A 13,952-nucleotide genomic window follows, 5' to 3' on the forward strand; every position below is an offset into this window, starting at 1 on the left:
CTTCCTCCATGCGACCGGTCGCTTCCTGTTCTTCAAAAAATCCTTCTTCATGTTCTTTAGAAATTCCTTCTTCAGGTCCAATATCTTCCATATTTTTCACTCCGAAACTCTTCAATTCACTCCCCCTCTCCCCCTGAATTGGAGATGAGGGAAATACATAATAAGGCACCTCTTTATGGAAAGTCACATCCAAAGTAACATGCACCTTCTGGGTAGGTGGATGATAACACTTATAACCCTTCTGAGTATAAGAATAACCAATAAAGACACATCGCAGAGCACAAGGATCAAGTTTACTCCGTTGATGAGAGTAGACATGAACATAAGCAACACACCCAAAAACTTTAGGGGGCAACTTGGAAACGGAGACAGGGGAAACATGGTCACCAAACACATCATGCGGAGTCTTGAAATCAAGAACCCGGCTAGGAGTACGATTAATCAAATAGGCAGCAGACAGAACAGCATGCCCCCAAAGGTGATGGGGAACAGACATATCCAACATGAGTGAGCGGGCAACTTCAAGCAAGTATCGGTTCTTTCTTTCAGACACACCATTTTGTTGAGGAGTAAAAGGGGTTGTTGTTTGGTGAATAATCCATTGAGTACGGAAGAAAGACGCTAAAGTATTATTCACATATTCACCTCCGTTGTCTGTCCGAAATACTTTGACCTGAGCATGAAACTGAGTAGACACCATAGTACAAAACTCTGGAAGGATGGAAACAACATCATGTTTATTTTTCAGCAAGAAAACCCAAGTAAGTCGGGTACAATCATCAATAAATGTGACGAACCAACGAAATCCGTTCGAAGTAACGCGAGCCGGACCCCACACATCAGAATGCACTAAATCAAAAGGCTTTGCAGCTTTACTGTCACTGAAAGGAAATACAGTGCGATGGCTCTTGGCCAAAATACATGTCTCACACTTAAAACTGGACTCATCACAGGAGCGGAATAAAGATGGAAACAGACGCTTAAGGTAGCCAAATGACGGGTGTCCCAAGCGACGATGCCATAACCAAATTTGTTGTTTGTCTTTGACACTGCAACTTTGAACAGTATTAACGACACGATCACGAACTGGTGCAGAAGGCAACGTCAAATAATATAACCCCCCTATCCGTTTACCATGCCCAATCATCTCGTGAGTCCTAAGATCCTGAAAAGAGCAATGGGTAGGATAGAAAGTAGCAGAAGCATTAAGTGTATCAAGTAAGCGACCAATAGATAACAAGTTACAATGGATATTGGGAACTAATAACGCATGAGACAAGGACAGAGTTGGGGTGAGAGAAATGGTGCCCTCGCCAATAATTGGAGAGGGCAAGCCATTAGCACTAGTTATGTATGGGTTACGGGTGTTACTAGACAACTCATCAAAAAATTTAGCATCATAAGTCATATGATCAGAAGCACCAGTGTCAATTATCCAAGTATTAGAGCCAGTACCTGGAATAGAGTCAGAAACACGCAAATTTGCAGAAGCAGCAGCAGCACCAACAATGGAATTATCACCCATGATTGTAGCAGAAACCCAACAAATCACGCAGAGTATACAACAGAACATAGCACAGACACAAATCCGACAGATGTACGAAGACAGTAGAGGCAGATGCACGAAGACAGTAGAGGCAGATGCACGAAGACAGTAGAGGCACGAACACAGTAAAGGCAGATGCACACAGCGGAACACGGCAAAAGCACAGGAAATAGAGGCACGAACACGACAGAGCACACAGCGGAACACGACAAAGGCGCAGGCACAAGAACCCTAAAGAAATTAGGGCACACAGTAGAACACGGGTGGGCACAACACACACAGGTCACCAGAAAGTCGGCTCTGATACCAAGTCAAATAATATGGGTAGAATATTTTCTGATATATTTCATTCTCCGAAAGGAGGTATTTATAATACAGGTTACAAACCCTAGTAGGGTTTAATTAGGAAATAAGTGGAATCCTAATTACATAATATCTACACAAAAGGTAAAATAAATAAAACCCAAATAGAATAGGACTAGGACTCGCCAACAGTTCAATATGTACACATTTTATGTGGAACTAGCCTCTGGACACCAAAAATAAAACTCAAAGTTGTATACAACAAACCCCACTTATCTATTACTATTTACAACTTACAAAACAATTAGACCATATGAATTGAGGTTGCTAATTGGGGTTACTTCATGTACAATGATGTCCTATATCCAAAAATACATGCAGGTAGTTCTGGCTCTATCCGTTTCCTATTCAGCTAGGATGACAGTTTCATGGACCCCCTTTAGCCAATCATTGTGCCTGAGATATGCGGAGTGACACAATCAGAGCCTGCCAAGTGTAATACATTTGTTGGCATATTTTAGGTGACTAATTTGTCTGCCCTACCTACCCACCACGCACGCAGCCACTATATATTTCTTATGATGTACAGGGGGCCGTCAAGAAGCAGTAGCTCGTAGTTAGGGTTTTCTTTTGTTTTGCTTTGTTCTTGAGTAAAAATGGTGGAGAACCAAGCCACCCTTCACTTAATAAATCAGAAAAAGAGAGTCAAATATAAACACCACTTTTCCGTTCAGGTCATGAGTCATGCAAATTTACATCGGATCGGTGATTTACCAGAAAATGTAGGTCTCTATCTCTGTCTCACAATCTCGAAACTCTCACTCTCCTTCTCTCTCTCGCTCTACCTCTCTCGATACTAACAACTTGATTGTGTGGATTCTTTTTTGTGCAGAAGGAGGCAGTTTGCAACAGGCTGATCAGTGCTACTCTAGCTAGAAGCCTCAAAACTAATGGTATTCCTGATCTTAATTATTTGCTTAATTTCTTCGGAATTATAAGAATATGTTATATCAATTTATTTCACTGATCTCTGCACATCTATAATCAAATTGAGATGCCGTTTTTGTATTTAATTTGAGGAGACTACGTACTATGTTAATATGATGACTAAAAATTGTGGTTCTAATAATCTAAATTGAATTGTGTGTATTTTAGGACCTCCAAGCAGACTCAAGGCCTCCACAAACTCTGTGTGGAGCTCTGGCATCCAGCATTTGGCGTCCAGCTTAACCTGTTGTTTTTCCACATAGGCAGCGACAGGTAGGACTTGGCTCTGCGATGGTCGGTTCATTTCCCTTCCCAGTACATAATTGGCAACCTTGGAAGGTGGCATCAGAGGCCAAATGCTTAATATGGCATAGACTGGATTATGTTGTTTCTGGGATTACGCGCCTGTCAAACTGCTCTTCGATCTGCGATCTGTTTTTATACATCATATGGTGTAATTTTTCTCACCTAGCTACCCCGTGTAAATTAGCTGGTAGAGAATTATGGACGTAATTGGTCTGACCTATACCCCCAGTTTAAGGGGGCCTGGGGTGTCGAATCAATGCAGGCTCTACTCTCCTCGTAGAGAAGTATGGACGTTCTTCAAAGCTAGTTGGGGCTTCTTTGTTTGATCTTGTTCTTGAGAATAAAATGGTGAAAATTCAAGTATACTTCTTTTCCTAAATGAAAAGATATATACAAAGTATACTTCTTTTCCTAAATGAAAAGATAGTCAAATACAAAGACCAGTAGTCTTTCTTTCAGATCATGAATCATACTAATTTAATTACATCGAATTGGTGATTTAACACAAAAATGTAAGACTCTTTCAGTGTCGCGGACAAGTGAAGACCCTTTGATGGATTGTGTATACAAGATTTCTTCAAATGTACCTGCAGCACTGCTTAGGCTCACAATCCGTCGTTATAACATCTTTGCATAATAAAATGTACTGATATATAGGCATCACGTACATGTATGTTATATATATAGGGTTTAGGGTTTATGTACGTATTACGGTATAGGGTTTACATATGTTCTTTATATACAGAATCAAACTTCTACATATAAAGGAATGGAGCTATTAATACTTGTTCAAAAAATCATTAGATTGTTAGTTGACCGTTGTGTATGAACGAATAGAAAACTACTACACGAGAAATTATAGACTATTACAATATATTGTATGGCCACGTGGTACATCTTGTACACGTGTTATAATATGGGTGGACGACAAGGTTTATTTTCCCTCTTTTAGGGAATAGTATCAATAAATATCCACTTATATTATAACACTTGTACAACATGTACCACGTGACTGTACTACCGTAGTATTATATAATCACTCCTACTACACGTCCACGCTACAAATTTACTTACAAGCCATTGGTCCTTAAACAATTGTAGATTATGATAGCATGCTCACATCTTTTGAAAAGAGTTAACATCACAATCAGGTAAGGAAGAAAGCCAGCCAAATTTGTGCTTCTTAACCCACACAAAATCTCAGTACATTTTAAAGCAAAACAAGCGTATAACATTATTCCAAATACGTGCCCTCGTCCATTGTTAATTTTAGCTACAATTAATAGCCCCCTTCTAACAATAGCCACAGTACTTCTACATTTGGCATGGATATTGCTCTAAAGAGACTATTTGAGTGATCAGTCCATTCCATTGTAGAAAATAGATAGATAAAGAAAATAGTGGCCCACTTCTCTATGTTGTATGTATCATTAAATGCTCTCGGGGAGTATACAACATGTCGTCTCTTATAGTGAGAGTCATTTATCTGTTAGCTTCCACTCCTCCTTCCTCACTGCACCTCCATCACATGCACATATGTGAGTTTGATCGCTTCTTGTAACGAAAAGGATTCGACAGAAACTCAAGAGCAGGGGCGGAGCCACATTGGGACCAGTGTGGTCACGGGCCCCCACTCAATTTTTTTATATTTTAAAAGTAATATACTGTTATGTTATATTATTTCAAATACTTTACGTTTTGATATGTACCCACATGTGTTGTGGCGGATCTATTAAGGCACAAGGAGGTGCTTCAAATTGCACATTTACTCAGCTGGTAGTGGTGCACTCCAGGTGTACAGATTACCTTATTTCCATTTTCAACATTTAAGTAAATGTCTTTGTCCTTTTACTTTCATTTATTTTTATATTACTCCATTTACTTAAGTTTACAATGTAAATAAGGAAGTACCCCCTATTTGGATTCAAATAAAAATACTAGAAAATCAAATTCCCACCAAATCAAAATATGAAAAATCGGTTTTAGTGCAAAATACGATTTAGGCTAAAAATGATGGTTCATTAAGTCAATATATACTTCATACTAAAATCTCATAAATTCAAGTTTTCTTATTTGATGTGTAAGGAATAAAAGCCGCCAAAAATTATCTTGAGAAAATGATTATTCCGAAAAACCATTTTTCATACTCAGTCAATATTTTTACATAAAACAATTTTTTATGTATGATATGAATGCATGAAGGGACCTAAGGTTTTTTTTAGTTTGTGAAATTTTGATTTTTTTTCTTTCTATTGGGTTTAATGGGGAGAAAAGCTTTAAAGATATTTGCTAAATCGCTACTATTTGTCTATCTCTTACAATTTTTCTTGCTCTGAATGTATTTGTCTATCCCTTTATTGAGGACAATTATGACTGCAACCAATAAGCAATATAATTCTTGACATATGTGATATATATATATATATATATATATATATATATATATATATATACTATTTTTCGTATGTATTGTGAATTCGAATTTTTGATTCTTTATAATTTGTAAGAGGCCCCCACACACATGAAATCCTGGCTTCGCCACTGAGCAGAAGTACATATGTCGTCCCGTCCCGTAGAACACAATAGCCTGTGAGCAATTCCATTCCATTAACAAGAGGCAAATACGAAATGCCATAATGCTCAGTATATTGAATGTGTGAATGAGGGAAATTCCATACTATCTTTAAAGTACGTACCAAGATTTAGGTCAAGCAATTGCTACAAAAATAAATAAATTCCGACAATTTCACATTAATAGAAAATTTACAAACATCTGGTAAATCATTGATTCGACAATTTCAATCTACTTCTAATTAAGAGAATTTTAAAAAAAATTCAATTACACATTGTGAACTTTTAGCTGGCAGAATTACTATAATTACACATTGCGTAGCACTAAATGTGCAAGCCACAAGTATTGACAACTCATATCTACGTCAATTGAACAAATCCAAACTGCAAATTCGAGGACCAACATCTTTATAGAAGACTATTTGAGCGCCTGTATTGCCAATTGCTAATCCCTCACGATCATTCTGGATACTTCCAAAGTATCAATAGTTCTCACTGATGAGCTCTTTCCAAAAGGCATCCCTTTCTTCATCTGGCATACCCTCTCATTGTCTGTATCAATTTATACAAAATTTTCATTATATACAGCAAACAATTCTAAATTCACATATTCAAAATTCTTATAACTATTCTGATTCATCATTATTTATTTTTGTGGAAAATAGCATATGCTCAAATACAAAAACCAACGCATCTGAATTAGATCATACATATTCATAATTTCGAATAAGTAAAAACTAATTGTACCGTTAATTTCGAGGCCGATGATTACGGCATCCTCAACTGTATTGCAGAACGCCCTCCTCCTGCAACAAGAATTAATCCTTCAGTAACATTCTGCAAGTGTATAGAATATATACATATAGAGAGAGACTTACAGTTTCTGGTAAATCATTGATTCGATGTAAATTGACCTGATCCATGATCTCCATGGAAAAGTAGTCTTTGTGTTTGACTCTCTTCTGATGTAAGAAGAGAAGGATGCTTTGATTTTCCTTCATTTTTTTTTTCTCAAGAAGAAAGCCAAACAGAAGAAACCCTAACTGGCTTGGAAGAGCCGTTTTTCTCTATGAGAGGTACTGCGCTCATTTGACAACCACACCTACCTCATAACAAATTTATAGTGGGCGTTTAGGTCAGACAAGCCCACCCGACCACATTGCCAACAACTAAGTTATACATGGCAGCCTCTTATTTGTCACCTCCACGTATCTTAGGACACACTGATTGGCCAGCAGGTCATCAAACAATATCCCTAATGTTTATATTTTCAAATATCTTTTCTTAAATGAGGATAACATAAAAATAATTATAGAAAATAAACCACATATGTAATACCACATCTCTATATAGATGTGGGACTTGTATTTATAAGCCCTACCTCTATTAGAAATATGGTACACTAATGTGGTCTCGAGTTTTATTCGTAATAATGAAAAAGTATATTGGCTATCTGATTATAAAAACACATATACCTAGTAGCTACGAGCGTAATGAACTGCCAAGTCATAATACTTCACAAAAACTTCATGCATGCATGTGTTAATTAGAATGCCGTTATTTTAACTATTAAGTTTGATAAATTTTATTAACCGTACTCGAATTTCTGCATTTAATATCGGTGTATTTATAAGCTTTTAAAAATTATAGTTTGCTACAATAACGTGAGTAGTGATGCAGTTTGCTACAGTTATAGTAATAACTTATCATTTCTCCAAGTTTAACAAAATTTGTTGCTTTTTTCAAGATATAAAAGGCAGTAAAAATGATAAAATGGCAACAAAATAACCAACTTGCACATTATAGTATTTGGCACTATAATAAATTTATTGCCTATAATTCTTTAATTAATGTACCAAAATATTTAATATCATGTATTGGGAGCGGATATGTTGTCCTCAATTTGGTGTCACCTCTCTAATTATTTGACACGCAAAGGATTAACTCTGTTAACTTTTTTATTTGGCATTAAAAAAGAAACCCAAAATGCCAAAGGGGTGCGTACAAGTCCCCAATAACTTCTTTTATTTCCTGAATTCGACAATCATGAGTCTTCTCAAAACCCTCAACGCCATTGCCTTCAATGGCCAAAGTCAATTCCCATGAGCGCAAAGGTTGTGATGCATTTGGCCATGTCTACATGGACATGAATATCTTGGTTGCGGAGAGCTTTTTGCTATTATAGAGGGGACAATATTGAGTTAACCATCTGTTAAGTCATATGACATGTGTCGAATAATTAGAGAGGGAACACCAAATTGGGGACAGCACATCCGCTCCCCTACAAATTTTCACACTTTTTTCTTTTTGGAAGGATTTCACACAATTTTTATATATTTATCTTCAGGGGTGGAGATTGTATATATCCTTGTTTCCCCTTTAAAAATATTTTTTAAATTTTTTTTTTTTCCTTTTCGAAAAAGCTACTGATCAAAGTCCTCTCCCTCAAAAGAAAGAAATACTTCAAGTTTTCTGCAAGCTTAAATTGAAACATGGTTAACCTAGCAATTTTGTTACAGAATGCATTAAGAGGGTTTCCATATGTTTTTGGTCTGAACATGCGACTCCCAATGGGTTAACTTAATCGTTCATTTTGGTTTGGACCAGTTTTTCCATACTAAGAACTCGAACAAGAACCAATCCAAAACGGTCATATCCGGGTTTTGAACATATGTTGAATTTACTTGTCAACGCGTTTTTTCTTTTCCGGTTTGTTTCAACTCAATTCGTTTCATCAGTTTAGTTCAAATGTCCACCTCTAGTGTGCCATGAGGGTTGGTGGTCAGGGAAGGGGAGGTGGCTACGTGGGGCCTATGTGGTTTTGCAATTTTTTAAAATAGTAATTATATAATTTAAAATGACAGAAATTAATGTGCTAGAATTTATAAAGTTTTTTGTTTGGCTAACATATTTAAACTTGGAATTTAACGTTTATCATCTTGGATTTGGAACCTCCAAATTCCATGTTTTTTCGCACGTGGAATTTCTGGATTTCTTTATTTTTTTTTTTATCAAAACAGGGAATTGGTTTATGTCAATTTAAAAATTTTGACTTTTGTCAAAATCCCAAGTTTATTTCCCTCATCCAAACGTGTCGTACATGATGCAGTGGTTTTTCAATTTCAAAATTGGAGGTTAGGAGTTTGATTCCTTTGTCTCTCAACATTTCAATATCGACATATTTTTTGAACCGATCAAACCATATTGGCACACAGTTTCAACATGTGGGGTGTGGATCACCGATTCACACCCCACATGAGGTATACCTTTGGATATGTTGAAACTAGCAAATTAATACACATAAGGTACAAACTAATGCAACTAGGAGGGTCCTTGTTTCTTATTTATTCATCCACACCCCCACATGAGGTATACCTTTGGATATGTTGAAACTAGCAAATTAATACACATAAGGTACAAACTAATGCAACTAGGAGGGTCCTTGTTTCTTATTTATTAATTTTTATTAAATGCGGCTATACCTTTTAAATATAATGTATTTAAATAGTCTAGCCGGGCGGCTATACTACGATATTTTTTCAAAAAAAATAGCATGGCGCCTAATCGATAGAGTTTCTCTTTTTTGAAAAAACAAATAGTACAGCCGCACGGCTATACTTCGTGATTTTAGTGTTTTTTAAATAGACATGTGTTGAAACGTGGCGCCTAATCGGTGCGGGGTCCTCTTTTTTTATATTAAAAAATAGTATAGCCGTGCGGCGATACTTGGTTTTTTAATTTTTTTATAAAACAGTATAGCCAGACGGCTATACTGTTTTACACATGGGCGCCTAGGCGCTGTGCGGCTGCTTTTTTGTTTTTTTTTTAATTATAAATAGTATAGCCGATCGGCTTTACGGCTTTTTTTTTTCAAAATTGTTTTTAATAGTATAGCCGGCAGCTATACTACGATTTTTTTTTTAAACAATAGTATCGCCGGGCAGCTATACTTATTTTGACACGTGGCTCCTAATCAATAGAGGGTCTTCTTTTTTATTAAAAATAATAATAATCCAGTCGCACGGCTAGACTCCGTGTTTTTAATTTTTTTAAATAGACATTTGTTGACACGTGGCGCCTAATCGGTGGTGGGTCCTCTGTTTTTATAATTAAAAAACGTATAGCCGCTCGACTATACACGGTTTTGTAATTTTGGATAAAACAGTCTAGCCGCACGGCTATACGATTTTACACGTGGGCTATACTATAGCTGTGCAGCTATACTCGATATTTGTTTTTTTTTTTAATGGGTTATTCGTAGCAATGGTCCCTTAACTATACCCGTAGTTTCATTTTGGTCACTCAATTCAATTATTAGTTGCAGAGGTCACTCAAGTAGGTGTTGTGTTGCACCATTACTCCTTCCGTCAAGTCTGTTACATTTTCTCTCAAAAGTGAGGGTAAATTCGGAAATTCATGATGCGTTCCAAAAAATATTTTAAAACCTAAAAAAGACATGGCCCTGGAACTCCTCGATGTCGTCATTTCGAGGAATGGCTCTGTGGCGTCTTCATCTTCGTCTTCGTCTTCATCGTCGCCTTCTGGTGTAGGGATGATCCGAGATGTGGGAGAGAAAAGAGACTCGTCGTTGTACAATGGCTTCAATGAGGCTCTGGGTGAGGAGGCCTCCACTATTATCTTCTTCTCCACTTCCCTGGGCTCTAGGTGAGCAAGGATCATGAGGTATTGTCGTAGCAGCCTCTGGCTCTAGTTTGGTACCATAATAACAAGGGAAACTAAAGAAAACAATTTGAGTGGGTTTGGCAGGGATATGGTTTGGGGAGTGTGAATGAATTTTGTTATCAATTTGATGGGTTTGGGTTCATGGTTTCGAGCGGATGAGTGGGGGCATCTGCACCCAGTGAGCCTTAGCTAGCTCCGTCCCTGTGGCTGCGCACATGAGCAGCTATGCAAGGGAAATGGAAGGTGTGACCACACTCTGCTGTGTCCACACTCTGCTGTGTATATGGTTGTGCCCTGCCCTGTCATCACGTTGTTCAAACAAATCCCACAGTTGCTCTGCAAAAGTCCCCACATAAAACGAAAATTTAATAACCCAAGGAAGGAGAAGCAAGGATTGGGTTGCGGCAATGGAGGATTGTGGAGGAATGGGAGGGTTGTGGATGAATTTCCAAATTTACCCTCATTTTTTATAGAAAATTTAACAGAGTTTGACGGAAGGATTAATTGTGCAACACAACAACTACTTCAGTGACCTCTGCAATTAATAATTGAATTGAGTGACCAAAATGCAACTACGGGTATAGTTGAGGCACCACTGCTATGAATAACCCTTTCTTTAAAATAGTATAGCCGATCAACTTTACGGTTTTTTTTCAAACATATTTTTAATAGTATAGCCAACAGCTATACTACAATGTTTTTATAAAAAAAAATAGTATCTATTTTGGATATGTTGAAACTATCAAATTAATACACATAAGGTACAAACTAATGAAACTAGGAGGGTACTTTTTTATTTTTTATTTATTTTTTATTAAATAGCATAGCCGCGCGGCTATACTCCGTGTTTTATTTTTTTAAATAGACATTTGTTGACACGTGGCGCCTAATCAGCGGGGGGGTCCTATGTTTTTATAATGAAAAAACGTATAGCCGATCGGCTATACTCGGTTTTTTAATTTTGGATAAAACAGTATAGCCAAACGGCTATACAATTTTACACGTGGGCGCCAAGGCGCTGCGTGGCAAATATTATAGCCGTTCGGCTATACCCCATTTTTGTTTTTTTTTTAACAAAAAATAGTATAACCGATCCGCTTTTCAGTTTTTTTTTTCAAAATTGTTTTAAATAGTATAGCCGGAAGCTATACTACGATTTTTTTATAAAAAAAATAGTATCGCCGGGCAGGTATACTTATTTTGACACATGGCGCCTAATCGATAGAGGTCCTCTTTTTTATTAAAAATTAATAAAATACAGCCGCACGGCTATTGTCCGTGTTTTTAATTTTTTTAAATAGACATTTTTTGACACATGGCGCCTATAGGCGGGGTTCCTCTGTTTTTACAATTAGAAAACGTATAGCCGATCGGCTATACTCGGTTTTTTAATTTCGGATAAAACAGTATAGCCGATCGGCTATACTATTTTACATAGGCGCAACACTCGATTTTTTTTCTTATTTTTTTTAAAAATAGTATAGCCCAGCAGCTTTCCCGTTTTTAAAAAAAAAATTGTCTTGAATAAATAGTATAGACGAGAGGCTATAGTCTTTTACATATGTATACATATGTAGGTACGTACGTATTTTTCAATAATACATTCATGTTCTATACACGTCTCAGGTTTTTTTAAAAACAAACATACAATAGTGGTATTGTACATGTATGTACATATTTCTAATGTTTTATACACATATTTTTTACAAAATTTTAAGTAAGACACACAAAATTCAAGTATTTTACAAATAATTCTCACAAATTATTGAATAAGAATAATATATGTTATAAAAATTATATTAAATTATCATATAGTGGAAGATTAGTATCTATTATGGATATGTTGAAACTATCAAATTAATACACATAAGGTACAAACTAATGCAACCAGGAGAGTCCTTTTTTATTTTTTATTAAATCGTATAGCCGTGCGGCTATACCATTTTAGTATAATGTATTTCAATAGTATAGCCGTGCGACTATACCTTTTGAGCATAATGTATTTAAATAGTATAGTCGGGTGGCTATACTGTTTTTGACACGTGGCGCCTAATCAATAGAGGGTCTTCTTTTTTATTAAAAGAATAATAATACAGCCCCCCGGCTATAGTCTTTTACAAAAAAGTATAGCCCAGCAACTTTGCTGGTTTTTTTTTTTTAAAATTGTCTTGAATAAATAGTATAGACGAGAGGCTATAGTCTTTTACATATGTATACATATATAGGTACGTACATATTTTTCAATAATACATTCATGTTCTATGCCCCACGTGGGTGCTCTGTGGCAAATATTATAGCCGGTCAGCTATACCCCATTTTTGTTTTAACAAAAAAAAATAGTATAGCCGATCGGCTTTTCCCCTTTTTTTTTCAAAATTGTTTTTAATAGTATAGCCGGCAGCTATGCTATGATTTTGTTTTTTAAAAATAGTATCACCGGGACGCTATACGTATTTTGACACATGGCGCCTAATCGATAGAGGATCTTCTTTTTTATTAAAAAATAATAATACAGCCGGACAGCTATTTGCCATGTTTTTAATTTTTTTAAATAGACATTTGTTGACACGTGGCGCCTAATCGGTGGGGGGGTCCGCTGCTTTTATAATTAGAAAATGTATAGCCGCTCGGCTATACTCGGTTTTTTAATTTTTGATAAAATAGTATAGCCGCACGGCTAAACTATTTTACACGTGCGGCTAGGCGACGCGTGTGCTCTGTAGCAAATAGTATAGCCGTGCGGCTACACTAAATTTATTTTATTATTTTTTTTTTTTAAAAAGTATAGCCCAGCAGCTTTGATGATTTTTTTTTAAAAAAAATTGTCTTGAATAAATAGTATAGACGAGCGGCTATCGTCTTTTACATATGTATACATATATAGGTACGTACGTATTTTTCAATAATACATTCATTACACGTCTTACGTTTTTTTTAAAACAAACATACAATAGTGGTATTGTACATCTACGTACATATTTCTAATGTTGTATACACGTATTTTTTACAAAATTTTAAGTAGGACACACAAAATTCACGTATTAGACAAATAATTCTCACATATTATTGAATAAGAATAATATATGTTATAAAAATTATATAAAATTGTCATATAGTGGAAGATTAGTATCTATTTTGGATATGTTGAAACTATCAAATTAATACACATAGGGCATGTTTGGTAGGCTAGACTGCCCTGGATAGTGTTAAATAACACTTCAAAATCATGTTTGGTAAGAGGGGGACTAAATTAAATGGGATTGTATAGTACAACAATAAACAAAAAACCTCACTCGCTCTTCCAATTTAGTGAGCCTCAAACACGGTTCACGAAATAGCGATTTCGCTGAACAGAGAACGCGAGTCCGATAATAACCAGCTTCTTCTTCTTGACCTAGACCCAGCCAAACCACCAGAATCACCACAGACCATCGTCAAACCCAGTCACTCGAACCAACCACCACCAATTCAAACTCAGTCACTCGAATCAACCACCACCAATTCAAACCCAATGGAACCACAACCCAATTGAACCCAAATTCAACAACCACTGTCA

At 36.3% G+C, this 13,952-nt stretch overlaps 2 long non-coding RNA genes across 2 annotated transcripts; one reads left to right on the forward strand and one right to left on the reverse strand.

Moving 5' to 3' along the window:
- Nucleotides 1–2,276: 2,276 nt before the first annotated feature.
- On the forward strand, nt 2,277–3,488 carry LOC110773805 (uncharacterized). Its single transcript, XR_002529361.2, has 3 exons — nt 2,277–2,631; nt 2,742–2,802; nt 3,005–3,488. It is a non-coding gene; the product is annotated as an uncharacterized LOC110773805 (long non-coding RNA).
- Nucleotides 3,489–5,926: 2,438 nt separating this feature from the next.
- On the reverse strand, nt 5,927–6,786 carry LOC148296316 (uncharacterized). The gene is made up of 3 exons (XR_015833606.1): nt 6,592–6,786; nt 6,461–6,519; nt 5,927–6,265 (listed from the first exon to the last, which is right to left on the reverse strand). It is a non-coding gene; the product is annotated as an uncharacterized LOC148296316 (long non-coding RNA).
- Nucleotides 6,787–13,952: the final 7,166 nt, after the last annotated feature.

The sequence above is a fragment of the Prunus avium genome, chromosome 2, assembly GCF_965620075.1.
Source record: "Prunus avium chromosome 2, drPruAviu1.hap1.1, whole genome shotgun sequence".
NCBI classification, from domain to species: domain Eukaryota; kingdom Viridiplantae; phylum Streptophyta; class Magnoliopsida; order Rosales; family Rosaceae; genus Prunus; species Prunus avium.